Source organism: Habropoda laboriosa, unplaced genomic scaffold (genome assembly GCF_001263275.1).
Source record: "Habropoda laboriosa isolate 0110345459 unplaced genomic scaffold, ASM126327v1 scaffold1063, whole genome shotgun sequence".
Taxonomy (NCBI): Eukaryota; Metazoa; Arthropoda; class Insecta; order Hymenoptera; family Apidae; genus Habropoda; species Habropoda laboriosa.
The window spans coordinates 177,204-192,889 of record NW_017101167.1 but is presented as its reverse complement, the minus strand read 5'-3'; positions in this window follow the sequence as shown (position 1 = coordinate 192,889).

The window sequence follows — 15,686 nt, the reverse complement described above, 5'->3', positions numbered from 1 at the left end:
CAAGCAAGAGGCTCATCCGTGCTCTCGTTTGCGTTGTATCTAGGAGTTTATTATGGGAGGCGACAAATAGAACAAAGTAGCATAGTAAAATGCGTGCAAACAAAACAGCAGCAAAATAGCACGTTATACGTGCACGCAACTGACCTAACCTGCGTCCACATTGTGCAAAACAACACGTTCTATGGGAAAGTTGGAGAACTTGTTGAAAAAAAGGGAAAGAAAAATGTTACGCAACATTACGGTTAAATAACATTTTTCGCTTTGTCTAGCACGTTATATGTTATCCATCAAGTGTCGGTGAAGATCAAGGATAGTTACCCAAGCGATTCATCTCTGACCAGAAAACATTCGTATAAAAATTACCTCGTGCAACCATAACTAGAGAAGATAAATAGATGGCTTGTTTCGCACGGAATAATGTAACTTTAGTTAAAAAAAAAAGAAAACATTCACATCCATTACCTTCGTTAAAATAAGAAAAAGTAAATCTTTTCGAACGTTTTCCAAAAGTTACAACTCGTTCGCGAAAACCATAGCTGACCTTGGAAACCGACGTTTTGTCACGGTAATCGTATCATCTCCATTCTTCTAACGGTTCCCGGATGATGCGCGCGTGTGGCGAAGTGACCAAGCAAAGATCTTCCGCCGTTCTTCTCTTCGCAGCCCCAAGTTTATTACCTGGAGCTGCGAATGAATGGAAGGAGCATGATAAAGCGCGTTAAAAGAGGGTGGTAGTCCACTCCTGAAGGCCGCCGAGGGTGTAGAACTGTAGGCGGGTGTCAGAAGGGACGAAGGAAGGTGCAGAGAAGGGTTTCATTCATGAACGTGTTTTATTGTTTCAGGCACAACGCGAGTGGAGAACAGAGGAGGCCGGATAATAACGACGGAGGAACCGGAAAGCATAAACCCGCGCAAAAGTGGAAGCCACTTCAAGCGTTTTCTGCGACGCAAACCTTCCGAAAATTATCCCCGGCGACCTCGCCAGACACGTCCTACCCTAACGTGTAATAAGGAACTGTTCATTGTCGATAAGAAAACCTACTCCCTAGAAAATGTTCCCCGCCTGAGAAACAGGTGTGAAGATCGCCGGGAAGAAGAATATTTTCACGCGAAACGAAACTGTAATATTGGAAATAACGAGAATGCCTTGTAGAAATGTATTTTTTTTTCGGACTACACAGTAATTTTAGTGGAAACAAGAGTAACGCAAGGCATGGAAAAATTGATTCAATATCGAGGCAGAAGTAATGGAAAATATGCGCGCAGAAACGAAGGGGAACGAAAACTCTTGGACGATCATGATTCTTACATTCGCTGAAGTACGACGAAATTATGATACTATGGTGAAAATAATGTTTCGGAAGGAACACTGTGAAAATTATAAGAAACAAAACGAAAATCATTCTCAGCAGTAGAGAAATTTTGAAAATTCTGGTACATAGAATGCAAAGAAAGGATAGTTTCGATGAATATGTGTTCAAAATAATCATAATTTCACTCGATCATTATTTCCCAATGACGAATAATTGAAACATTACGATAAACAAAATTAAACGATACTAAAATGTTACAACCGATGAGACATGATCTGAACCGGACAATTTCGAAGAATCACGACAACCGAAATTTTCATTTCTACGACAATAGTAGCAGCAAGTAAAACTTTTCGAAATATGTATAAAAAAAAAAAAAGAAAGAGGAACTCTATTTGACGTAACGCCATTACATAAATTGTGGTAGTGCTACTTACAGCATTGCCACGCCCCTGTGCTACAACTTTAACTTCCGGCACCACCTATAATAAACCCTTTAAGCTCCCATGTGCATCACATACTCCTCCTTCTCCCATCCCCTATATCCAGGGTCGTCCAAAGTTCAAACTCTTTCGACGGTCAGAACTTTTCCGTTTCAGTAACTCACCCCATATACAATCCCTGGCACAATTTCTTTCGCAAAGCAGAACCATCTCGAAATTAGCATATCCTAAAGTACTCTGCAATCTTTCGACAAGTTCTCCAGGCAGACATCATTTTCTTGTTTCTGAAAATACTCGATGGAAAAATTGAAATCCATTCGCAACGAGAAGAAAAAGTGGAAATAACGTGCTGAATAATGAAATTAGCATATTCGAAAGTACTCTGGAAATTTTTGGCGAATTTTCCAAGCAGACATCATTTTCTTTTTTGGGCAATCTGAAAATACTCGACGGAAAAATTGAAATCCATTCGCAACGAGAAGAAAAAGTGGAAATAACGTGCTGAATAATGAAATTAGCATATTCGAAAGTACTCTGGAAATTTTTGGCGAATTTTCCAAGCAGACATCATTTTCTTTTTTGGGCAATCTGAAAATACTCGACGGAAAAATTGAAATCCATTCGCAACGAGAAGAAAAAGTGGAAATAACGTGCTGAATAATGAAATTAGCATATTCGAAAGTACTCTGCGAAATTTTGACGAGTTTTCCAGGCAGACATCATTTTCCTTTTTTGGGCAATCTGAAAATACTCGACGGAAAAATTGAAATCCATTCGCAACGAGAAGAAAAAGTCGAAATAACGTGCCGAATAATGAAATTAGCATATTCAAAAGTACTCTGCGAAATTTTGACGAGTTTTCCAGGCAGACATCATTTTCCTTTTTTGGGCAATCTGAAAATACTCGATGAAAAAATTGAAATCCATTCGCAACGAGAAGAAAAAGTCGAAATAACGTGCTGAATAATGAAATTAGCATATTCGAAAGTACTCTGGAAATTTTTGGCGAATTTTCCAAGCAGACATCATTTTCTTTTTTGGGCAATCTGAAAATACTCGACGGAAAAATTGAAATCCATTCGCAACGAGAAGAAAAAGTGGAAATAACGTGCTGAATAATGAAATTAGCATATTCGAAAGTACTCTGCAAAGTTTCGATGAATTATCTCCAGGCAAATATTTTTTTTGAGTGATTTGAAAGTATTCGATGGAAATATTGAAGTGCATTCGCAGCAAGAAGAAAAATCTAAGAAATCGAAGTAACGTGACAGACTTTTCAATCGAAACTTTGAAAAATACTAAACATATAGAGATATTAAGAACTGCTTGTTTCTAAAACGAACCTTCTTGTTTCAAGAGAAATTGACGCTTCGAGGAAGAACATTTCAGGAGAACACGCTTATACTAAAAATTCATTACACTGAAAAGAAATGATTCGCTAGACAAAAATTAACAAGAAAAAACTGAGGAGACAACTGCATATTCTACATCTTCTAAAACCACTCTTTGATAGAAGAATATCAATATGACCAAACAATTATACAAGCTATATAAAAGGTAGTAATGCTTTATTGTTTTCCCTTTGAAATTGCAAAGTTCCGTTTCTCTCTACATCGTCCACATAGTATAAAATAGCTTATCCTACTCTTATCTTATCCTTATCCTGTTCTTATCCTAACTCCCCTCTATATACTTTATTTATTATCTATACTTTGTTGCACTATCCTTATGCTCTCCATCTCACCGACTAATCTTCTTTCTTTGGCTCTGTTTCCATTTGTTTCCTCTGCTCCCTTCTTTCCCTCTTCCGCCCTTTAAACCCTCTCTTTCCTTTTCCTTTCCATGTTAATCATCCACTCTTCATCCTCGCCCTCCTCTCCTAGCATTCTCCCCACATTTTCTTGCCACCCTCCTAGTTCTTCCTTGTATCTTCCGCATATTTCCCATACATGTTCCCATGTCTTTTCCTCTTCTCCACATAGTCTGCATTCCTTTCCCTCTTTCTTTAGCCAATACTTTCCTTCTTTCGAAACCTTGCCACCTTGCCTTCCGTTCTTATTGCCTTATACCATTTATTGTTCCTTGATTCGTTTACCTGTTGTCTTCTTTCCGCCTTCTGCTTTTCTCTCTCTCTCTCTCTCTCTCTCTCTGTCTTTTCCCAGTTCTCCCTAGTTCTCCTCCTTTTTTTCATTTCCCTCATCGCATTGTCCCTTTCCTGCCTCCATCCTGTTCCTTCCTCGCCTTCCCCCTCTATCTCTTTCTAACCTCCACCAGGCATATTCTCGCCAATTTTCCTCCTTGCTCCCTCTTCACTTTCTTCGATTTTCGTTGTTTATTCACTTTCTCACTTTTCTCCCCTCCTGCTGATCCTTCACCGGAAACGGAACTCTCTTGTAAAAGCTATGGTTAATGCAAATTTAACAAAAACAATGCTTCAAAAGGCAAAGAAATCAATTAACTAAATTAAACACTGACCAAAATTCAAAATGATTGAATTGCACGAAATTGCCGGAAAATTAAGCATGTTACAAATTTCCATGAAACAAAACAAGAGAAACTAAATACTAATTTTATGCAACGAGACATAGATGAGAAAATAAAAATTCCTTCAACTTTTTTCAATTACATAAAATTGACGGTTCGAAACAGCTCGGCCAGAAAGTCAAGCCCAGCATGCTACGAATTTCCACGAAAGGTAAAACAAAACAAGAGAAACTAAACGCTCATTTTATTATGTAACGTGACATAAATGGAGAAAAGCTAATTTCTTCAAATTCATTTAATTGCCACGAATTGCCGGTCGCGAAACAGCTCGGCCAGAAAGTCAAGCCTACACATGCTACGAATTTCCGTGAGAAATAATCATTTTATACAATAACATAAACGGAGAAACAAAAAGATACTAATTTCAAAGAGCACACGAGACGTTCAAATGTCTAGACACTGATTAAAATTCGGAAGAACGCGAGAGGCGTTGTTAAAGTTGGAAGAATCGAAATTCATCTCCGGCAAAACCTCGAGACACGCGCTATAAATTTCCGGTGTAAAACGGGACGGCAGAAGGAAATATCTTTCCCCCGTTGGTAAGACGAAAGAAAGAAATGGCCCCGGCTTTCCAATTAGCATTCTTACTCTTGCCGCTGCAGGCAAATGTCGGCTTTAAGGGGTGGCGAGTGTACAACATAAACCGCGCGATAAAACACCACCGGCACGTGTATATCACCCACACACAGAGCCACTTCTTTTTCATTTTAGTTTCTCGCACGGCAGAATGGAAAGCGGTAAAGTAGAAACGGCAGAAACACAGCCAAGAAGAGTTTATAACGCTCTCCTCGTGCTGCTCCGACGCTCCGCCACTTCGTCGACTAACTGCAGGTGGTTCTCAAAATTCTTCTTTCCGTTTACGATCTGTTCCCGTCCAATTTGCTCGATCAGTTCCAATCGAGGAGATAGAAACGCACTGTTCGAAGAGCTTCTTGAAAAATTCCAAGATTTTGTATTTTTTAAACATCAAAGGAAGATTCTTTTGTAATTTTCGAAAGGAATAATCGTTCGATGCAGAATTGAAATTACGAGAAAAAAGTACAGAATATTCAGTGTTGCATCGATGCTGAGAGTTTCAGCAGAAAATTGCTGTAACTGAAACGACCCATTTATGATTTTGGTAAATATTGGAATTCTCTGAAGAAATGAGCAAAGAAGAAATTGTAACATCGAATAAATCTGTGATCTTCCTTCGGGAAATTGTATCTTCTCTATGGAAAAATTGACAATTTTGAAATTGAAAAATTAAACGTGCTAGAAAATATTTGGTATTGCACAGTGCTAAGAATTTCAGCAGAAAATTTCTGTACCTGAGATAGCCCATTTAAGATCCTGATAAAAATTGCAATGTTAATTCTCTGAAGCAGAAAATCGAAGAAACCTGTGATCTTCCTTAAGAAAATTGTATCTTCTGTATCATCGATTGAAAAATTATTTGTTAAATGTCTAACTTTACAATGTACAGTGAAAAAAGTTCAAGGCACAATTGAAAGGTACAAATCTACAAATTTCAGCAGAAAATTGCTGTAACAAAAGAAACCCATTTAAAATCTTGATCAAAATTACAATGTTGATTCTCTAAAGCAGAAATTGTAATATCGAAGAAACAGGAAATTGTATCTTCCATATCTTCCGTTGAAAAATTATTTGCTAAATCTCCTATTTCGTAATGTCCAATGAAAAAAATTCGAGGCACAATCGAATCAATTGTAACAAATGCAAATCTGCAAATTTCAGCAGAAAATTGCTGCAACTGGAATAACCCATTTAAGACGTTGGTAAAAATTACAATGTTAATTAGAATGACTGAAACCAGTCGTCGTTTGCACAAAAATTACACAGATCGTAATACACGGAAGCTCCAAAAATTCCTCTGACAAACAGATAGAAACACACAGTACGTCGTTCTTACTCTCAAAATTAACCAAACAGAAGAATCTGTACACTCATAAAGCTGTACACACTGAAACATCAGACCAAAACGTAGAAAGTAAAGAAAAAATCAGGACGCATCAATAATTCAATCTATTAGGTTGCTGCAGATGAAATGAAAAAAGTGTTGATAAAACCTTCAACGTGTGTAGTTTTAGTAAAAATATAATATTTATCAATCGAAACATGACGATTTCAATACACTTTAATTATTTATGTCTTTACAAGCAAAAAAAAGGATCTCTGCATTTCAAGGTGCGAGAAAATCCTCGAAAATGTTTTTCGTTCGCTTCAATTTCGTTACTAAATTTTTATCCAGCAAAAAAAACTTGCCAATGAAATTCTCGATCCACGGTCAACTTTCACACACAATCTCTGCCGTTTAGTAATAAAACAATCAGGTTGCTCGTTAATTTCCACTTCTAAATTCGCGTACGCCTAACAAGTGCTATCCCAGCGATAAATTTAATAACGAAATTCCGAAAGCTTGGTGCACTAGCAAAATTGGTCGTTTCACATGCAACAACCTAATTACACACAACACATCGTTTCGTAATTTTCATTCGAGACCCGACGACGCAAAGACAAATTGAACGCTGGCGAAGAAGAAAGAACAGATGTATTCGGAAGAAAAAGCGGTTGAGAGTCGCTGGTTTGCCGCGAGGATACTCCGCTGGTTTTAACCCTTTGCGAGAAATTCACGCGGCGAAGACGTCGAAAAAGCAGTGTCTCGGTTCAGGATCCATAGGTGGGAACGAGGCACGGTCAAAAGTTTCACGGCGAGAGCCAGCAGGTTTCGCGCCGTCACTTCATTTTTCTCCCCTTTTTCTTTCGCGCCGACGACTCTTAAGCAACCGCCGCCGCCACGGCGAGCCAACCGAGAGAAAATGCACCGGAGTCGCCCGACAATGCCGTGTGTTCCAGTGTGTGCAGCCCGCTAATTATTTAATTATTTATTTACCGAGTTCATTCCGCCGGATTATACCCACGGCAAGTTTCATTCTTTATCGCGGCACTATTAGCATGCTACCGGCCCGCCTATACAGGCTACCTGGCCGACTAATTGTTTACTAAGCGGCCCTTTGCCTCTCGACCTTTCGCGCTAATCAGCGGACCCACGGTTTAAGCAACTTCCGGCGAGTTTAAACGACACCGCGACACGCGGCCATTCCTTATTCATACGCAGACCATTCTAACCAATTTCCGTAAAGGATTCCGTGCAAATCTTCTTTTTACTATGCATCAGGTCGGTCCAATAGGTTCATGGAAAACATCGATATTTCAGACGTACTGTTAACCCCTTCGCTTATCATCTCTTCGCTGACTGTGCATCCGAGCATCAGCTGTTTACTGTTTCCATGCTGTATTAGATAAGAAACGTTTGTGTATTAATTGCATTTGGTAATTCTGACTTTTGTAAATTAAAACGAAAGTTAGAATTTGAATTCATTCTTTTTTTGCCAATGAAACTGTTTTTGTCGTGTCTTGACTCGTTGTGAAGGAAGGGGTTAAATGTTGGAAAAGAATGTAGTCACCCTGTCGTTACGCAATTTCTTCCCATCTTTGGGAAGATATCCCCTTTTTGGAAAAAATTATCTTTTTTGGCCTGAGCTTATTATATGCTGGAACTATGAAATTTCTTCGGTCTTTCGTTCAAATATTTTCCAGTGCTACCTCTCGTAGAGTCGATATTGTCAAACTTTCTTTTGTCCGTCACAACGCACGAAACAAATAGCAATTCGATGGGACAATTCGCTCGAAGAATATAGCCGGTGTGATAAAATTTCCTAAATTGAATTCACGAAATTTCCTTTTTTGCACGTTTTGTGCCACGTCTGATCTGACATTGTTGTGGCGAAAAATCAATTTGTTCCAATGTAAGAGTCCTGGATTCCCCTAATTTCACTTAGCTTTTTCGAACTGGATCAGTGGTTCCTTTTCTCCAAAGGAAATTCGAAATACAAAACACATCGTGAAAATTATAAACTTATTGGATGACCTAATGCAACCACGTTCAAACGATAACCGAAAACTCAATGCATGCTTTGCAACTCGTTCGAATGCATACTTTGTAGAATCTTTTATTTTTGTAATTTTTTTCCCATTTTGTACAAGAAATTCTGGAATATTTAATTGAAAAATACTTGACAATATATCGTTTTAAATTATAACGATTTTACAATTTTTCTATTGCAAAATGTGAACTGTGAGATAATTTCTATTGTATTCGCATTGTGTAAATTAATTTGCACGATTTACTATCCAGGCTGATAATTACTTAACTTTTCTTACGTCCTAGACAAGTTACCTAACACGATACTCGAAATTGAGATTTATTTATTCCTGCAAAATTGTAAAATTATATTTTCTATAATTTCAATATACAAAATGTGGATCTGATTCGTTGATAAATTGTGTTTAGATATTTAACTGTGATTTTACAATATTTCTGTTGCAAAATGTAAACGGTGAGGTCGATTCAATATCAACAGAATATTTGAAATTGAGATTTTACTACAGAATATGCATTATTCCTGCAAAATTGCAAAATTATATTTCTTAGTTTTTAATATACAAACCGTGGGTCCGATTCATCGATAAAACGTGTTTAAACATTTGATTTGTGTTACAGAATATGCAGTCCCCTTTTGCAATTGTCAAATTATATTTTCCATTCGAGACGATCGTTTGACGCACCGTTTAAAATTAATTTACACGCCCATCGATTCAACTCGAGGCAATATTATTCGTCGCAATTCCGTTCGTTTGTATTTGCATAAAAAAATAATTCCGTTAATTTGCAAATTGTGTAATTTCATTTTCACGGTCAGAGGTCTCGCGATTTATAAGTGAAACAAAAAACAAAGGGTTAAATCTACGCGTAGTTACGATTATTAAATAATTATTCGCGGCAGAAATTAATCGAGCAATTTGTTAACGCGCGAAGATATCGGAGAATTGCACATAAGAATATAAATTATTCGTGAATGCTTTTATTTTCGATAATTTAACGCAGAAGCTATTTAATGAAAGTGGAAATAATTAAAAGCGGTTGTGTCAACGAAAGGGAAATTAATGCTTTAATTGATGGGTCGGTTTTAATAATTTTATGAAGCGCAAATATCTCGTCCATTCAAACAAACTCAATAGCATTAATGAGCGTGTGTCGTTCTCCTCAATGGAAGGTAAAACATTTCGTGGCTGCGAATAAACATAAAATTTTGTGGCGTAACACACGTCAGACCGATATCATTGTGCGGAAATTATTTGATCAAAAATCGTTCGTTCAATTTGTACACCACGCTTTTCCTTTTACATTCACCAGTTAGTTATGTATGTACTTTCTATTCGTACAGCTTGTACAAATTATCTACACATTTTTCCTGTTATACGAAATGTAGACCGAACCTTCTGAAAGTACGCCAGCAAAAAGTGATACAATAGCAACCGAACAAAAAATTCTAATTGTTACAATTTTCACTGTGAAGTAACAGACCCCGATTCAATAAAAATCTTTCGAGATTCATGAAAACGACGTTAATTCATTTTTTTCAGACTCACACCCTGAATCAACAATTTCTCGTTTCCTGCTATCCAAAATTCTACACCTTCCATTTAAATATTGCAAACTCCATTTTTCCAATGCCTCAACTGCATCGTATCACGACTGAAACGCGTGAAATTTTGCAACGAGGTACGTATAAAAATAATGAACACTTTCGCTGCGTCAATTTTAGTTAGCAATTGTAGCAGTTTTGGCGTTTAAAAATTTTTTGAAAATTTAAAAATTAATATTTATCAAATTAACGTGGAAAAATTAAGGATTAAATTAAGGCGAAAGTGTTCAAAAAGGCGCCAATGACACAGCGCGAAAAAATATTCAAAACGCCTATAGGCGCCAAGGTCAGAACGTGAGAAAATATTTAAACCGCCTATAGGAGTGGAGGACACAGCGAGAGCAGATTTTAAAAGGATTAAATTAACCACCGTTAAAAATTCAAACGATTCAATCTACCCAATTATACTCTTCCTTTAATAAAAAAGAAAAAAACTAACCTAAATATTACAATCTCTATTGCCCAATTTCTCAATGCTTCACGATCTTACTGTATCGTATCACAACTGAAAAACGTGAAATTTGTAATAAGGTACATATTTAAAAAATGATTAAATTAACCATCGTTAAGAATTCAAACGATTCAATCTCCCCAATTATACTCTTCCTCTGGTCAACAATCGATAATCATGCTCTAAGCTAACTGCAGCTGGACCAACATCTGCCGGACCGGTTGGTCATCTCGCGTGATGTCCAGTTCATAACGGAATTTTCCATCTTTTTTATTCACCGGCGACCGGTCCATCCACGACTGGTCCACTAGGATGCTGGAAGAATCCCTATGTCGCGACCAGTTCATCCAGTACCGGCTCGATCGTGTCGAGCTACCCCTCAACAGAGGGAAAAGACTGGTTTTCAATAGCGGTATCTTCTTTGAATGTCGCGTCTTCATGCGAGCCACGAAATCCACGTGAACAGTTTGCATTGTACCGGTGAATGGAAACGGTGATAAACATTGTTGTGGCTGAGGTAAGTGAACTCGCATTCTTAATCTTGTTATTCTTTACTGTGTTACGAAAGATCGAAGAATATTCGTTCTTTCTTTATCGTGGGTGACGAATGAATGCACCAATTAGTCTGCATCGTAAAAGTGTATGTAGGTTTAATGGTTAGGTTACTTCTTAAATTGTATTTTATTGGAAATGGAGAGAAGATTAATTTCAAATTGAAGAAAGGAGAGATTTAAGAAAGAAAATAGAACTTAAGGGACGATGGTACAAGTATAATAAGTAATTAACGATAATTAGAGTATATCGAACTATAAAACTAGGTTATGCAGTTCTTGAATAATGGAGGGAAATTCAAATTTTTATTTAAAGAAAAAACTGCAAACTTTCTTTAATTGAGTTTTTTTCATTTTATTTACAATCTGTTTAGAATAAGACTGTTTAGAATAAGCAAGTTTGCCACCTTGTAAAGTGTTTTGAAATTTTCAGACTTAATCAGAGTATATTAATAAAGATAGGACAGTTTAGATAGTGGAAGAAAATACAAATTTTTATCTAAAAGGAGAAAAACATTGGAAATTTAATACGATAAAGTAAAAAAGTGTTTTTGAAAGTTTCTTTCACTTCAGATTTCTTAAGCACGATTTTTTCATTATTTTAAGCAGTGCAATTAATTGATTCTATTGTAGTGAAAGTGTCATGAGTCGATTACCGACGAACTTCTTCATCAACCTACTCGTTCGAGAACAATAATCGTAGAAACTTGCTCTGTTCTCGCGTAGGTGGCTCTAGTAAGACAGGAGAGGCTGGTTTGATCAATAATTCACCCACCCCCGCGCAAATTTTAGTCACAAAATGGCAGCGTACGCCATCTCTTAGAAATACTCTGGACAATGTGCTTCATTACGAAATATCATTTAACCAACAACTGTTCTTTCTGCTTTCTTCAAATTAAAGTACAGTAAACAGATTTTAATTATCATTTTTTTGACGTAAGTTAAAAGTGTTGACATTTGTTTGTTACCAAACAACAACGAATCGATAATTCATGTACAGTGCCATTTCTTAACTTCAATTGTTCAGTACTTAAACTATGAAAACCTTATTTTGTCAAATTTGAAAAGTTAAAAATTACACTTCAAATATTTTATATTTAACTTTTATTGCGTACAGACTTTTATCTACCAAAAAATTTGATCTTAAGTGCGGTTTATAATTTCATTCTCGTGCCTAATGACACTTTTAACTTAGAATTGGTAACTGTTTTCCCAACTGTTTATAAATATCTCGTTAGAAATGTAACATTGCTTAGATACGTTGTAACATTTTCTAAAATTTTACTCTCTCTGAAACAAACTGTTGGAAAATTTACACTTTCTATCAAACTAAACCAATTACTCGCAATAATTAATTCTTTTATTCTATATTGGGCGAACGAAACTTTTTCGGTCAGTTACTATTTATACACACACTGAGCAAAGTATACTTAAGTATTACTGAAATTTACCGAATTCTAGTAAAATGTACTTAGATCTACGAAAATCTACCGAAATTTGCTGAATTCTATTGGAATCCACTGTATTCTACCAATATTTATCAAAATCTTCCGAAACCTACGGGGATTTATTAAAATCTACTAAAATCTTTTGAAACCTAGGGAAATCCATTAGAATCGACTGAATTCTACTAAAATCTACAAAATTTTACGGACATCTATTGAAATCTTTTAAAACCTACGGAAATGTATTAAAATCTACTGAAATCTTTTGAAACCTAGGGAAATCTATTAAAATTTACTAAAATCTTTTGAAACCTAGGGAAAACTATTAAAATTTACTAAAATCTTTTGAAACCTAGGGAAATTTATTAAAATTTACTGAAATCTACTGAATTCTACTAAAATCTACGAAATTTTTTAAAACCTACAAAAATCTGCTGAAACGATAACAGGTGTCCTAGTACTCGCGAACGTCAGCGAGTACTTACTCGGCAGCCTACTCGTTAGAAATGATAAATTCGTCGTCCGCGAGAAATCGCGGGACAAAGTACACATCGGTTGACGGCTATGTCATGTTTCGCCGAGGTTTTCTTCGAATCCGTAATTGAGAGAAAGCGGCGTGGCACAGACGTCGAGATTAATTTAGTTGAAGTCGGTCAATCTTAAGGCGACAGCTGCTGCTGAAGGAATCCATTAGTAGGCTTATGGCGTCGGCATCTTTCCTAGGGTAGCCAGCACCACCCCCTCGACGCCGCTAGAACTCTGCTTTTGTTCGAGATAATAAGCCACCATTGTTGAGATAGGTGGATCCGTCCAACGACCTTATTGTCCATCGACCCGCTTTGCTTCGAATATTTGCGATAAGAGTCAAATTCTCGTGGAGTTGTGAACCAACGAGACCGGCACGCCTCGGTCTGACCACTGATTTTCCGAGCTCTCTTATCCACCCTGCGATCCAGAAAAGATTCGACTCGTGGATCAAGATAATCCACGAGTCTAGAGAAAATGTCGAACGAACCGTGTATATGTCTACCCTTGCACCACTTCAAAACGAACATTCCCGTTTTTCTTGTGCTCTCGAAATACACGTTCCACGATAGTTTAACGTGAAACAGGCCACCTAATTATTATCTCTACGTACACAGTGGTACGAGAACATTTTTATACGTAATTTAAATGGTTTCAAACAATTTTTTTATAAATGTCCCTTTTTTCTTATAACTCCTGAATAATTGAAATTACGAAAATAAGAGATCAGTAGATATTCAGATTTCGCCTTCGTTTTGGGAAATGCAAAGTCACTTGAAATTTTCTTTACTATTTTCGGCTGAAAAGAATGCTTGCTAATTTAAGGATGATCCAACTATTGTCAATGAATACTTAACGGTATGAGAAAACATTTTTCTAACTTTTCGGAAATATTGGAAATTGTAACGTGTGAAGAGAAGAGCAGGAAATTGAAGATATGTTTAATATCTCGTCGAATTAGATATTTTTTGAACGTGAAGTCAGTGAATGGCTGAAACGTGACAGGATCGTCCGTGCACGAGCTGCATCGTCGAGACAGAGAAACAATAGACTTGAACGCGTAAGTACCAACGTACAATTATAGGATTTTCTGGGAATCAAATTAAGCCGGACAGAGGGCAGCTTGTTTAGGATTTTCAGGGCTACATAGATTTACGGGCTGTACGTTAAGCACTAAACGTGCATCAGCTCTCCTCGAAAAGATCTTGCTAAATCTTGTAAATATCCGAGAATAGTAACATCGATTTTACTAACGAAATAGAATTCCACGTGAATTTCTCATAATATGAAATATTTCTATTGCAATTCAAATTCAGATGTTTTCTTACGTACCAGAGAAGTTACTTAATTTTCTTCAACTTTTTACTTTCCGAGATAACGTTACTGTAGTATCAATCTTTAAAAAGAAATGTCATTAAAAATTCTTTATTAACCTTTTCGCTACGGCGCGCTTGTGACAAAATATGATCGCTATGAACGGAGCGCATTACTGACTAGTCGACACTGAGGTACATTTCATATCTGAGTTTTCTTTCCCATATGTTTCCAATATCTGTCTTATAAGATTTAAATGAAATTTGGCAAACGATAATTTTGTCGCAAAAACAAAGAAGAAACAAAAGTATACATGGTATGAACGTATATGTACGCTCTTCGTACCCGAGCGCCCTTATATATATACGCCCTTCGGAGCGAAAGGGTTAAAGATTGAATGGAAAGGATCACTAAAAATGATCGAAATCGTAGTTTCACGTATCTTCGATTTTAAAGTTCAATTTAAACATAACGTCGACATGATGCAATGTGTTTATGCAACTTGTAAGAGACGCAGAGTAATTTTATCAATTACACGCAAGTTCAAGGAGATACAGTTTCGAGGAAAAATACTTAGCAGATAAGTTTCGAATAACAAACTGCTTGAAATGAGTCCGGCAAGAAACAGATTAGACACTTAATCGCATCAACTACTCTCTGCCTATTTATCCGCGCTTTCTAGAAGAAGGTACAGGGTGAACCGACTAAAAGTGATCACCTTAGATGTGGAATCGCACATATCTGCAATTTACATATATCCCTTGAGCTGTTAAAAGAGGAAAACGATCGAAATTTGGTTAAAACGTTCGCTACCACGGTTCTGTCCAAGCATCGTCCACTATCCTTCGAATTATTCTGACTTACATTCTTAATATCTACATTTTTTTCAATTCTACAGAATACGACAAATGCCCGTGCACTCATGCACACCTAATATTTCTTAAATACTCAAACTATGCATACTTTATGACGTATTACACGCAGACAACACCGTTCTACCATGGGAATTGGTGCGTAACACATATGCAACGCTGGTGGCGAACCTGTTAAACAAGATCTTATTCCTCTCTCAGTAGCCCGAGAAACATAGGGTACTTTCGGGAGAGACGGACCAGGCAAGTATTTCCTACATTATCCGCCAGATATAGAAGGAAAAACACTGAGAGCCACGCTCGATCGCTTTCCGTAAAACGAAAGAATACTGACGCGTTCCACTATAATGTAGGAAACGCTTTCCTGGTCCATCTCTCCCGGAATTACCCTATACGATTTCCAAATTCGCGCAACCCCAATTTCTAAGCGTTCCAGCACTTTTTTCTGGCGAACAGTGTATACCATGTACAACAAGAGCATATCCAATAAAAATCAAGGAGAGACGAAGAGGATGAATGTTGAACGGAGGAACATGTGCCGGGAACCGCAGCAATGCCCATCGCAAGAACGCAAACGGTCCGCGCCTGAGAAAAGCTAACGCCATACGATAGCTATGAAGCAGCCTTGGCTCGTGGAACGGTACTGCACCCCCAGGAACAAAGTTATATCGGCTCCTAC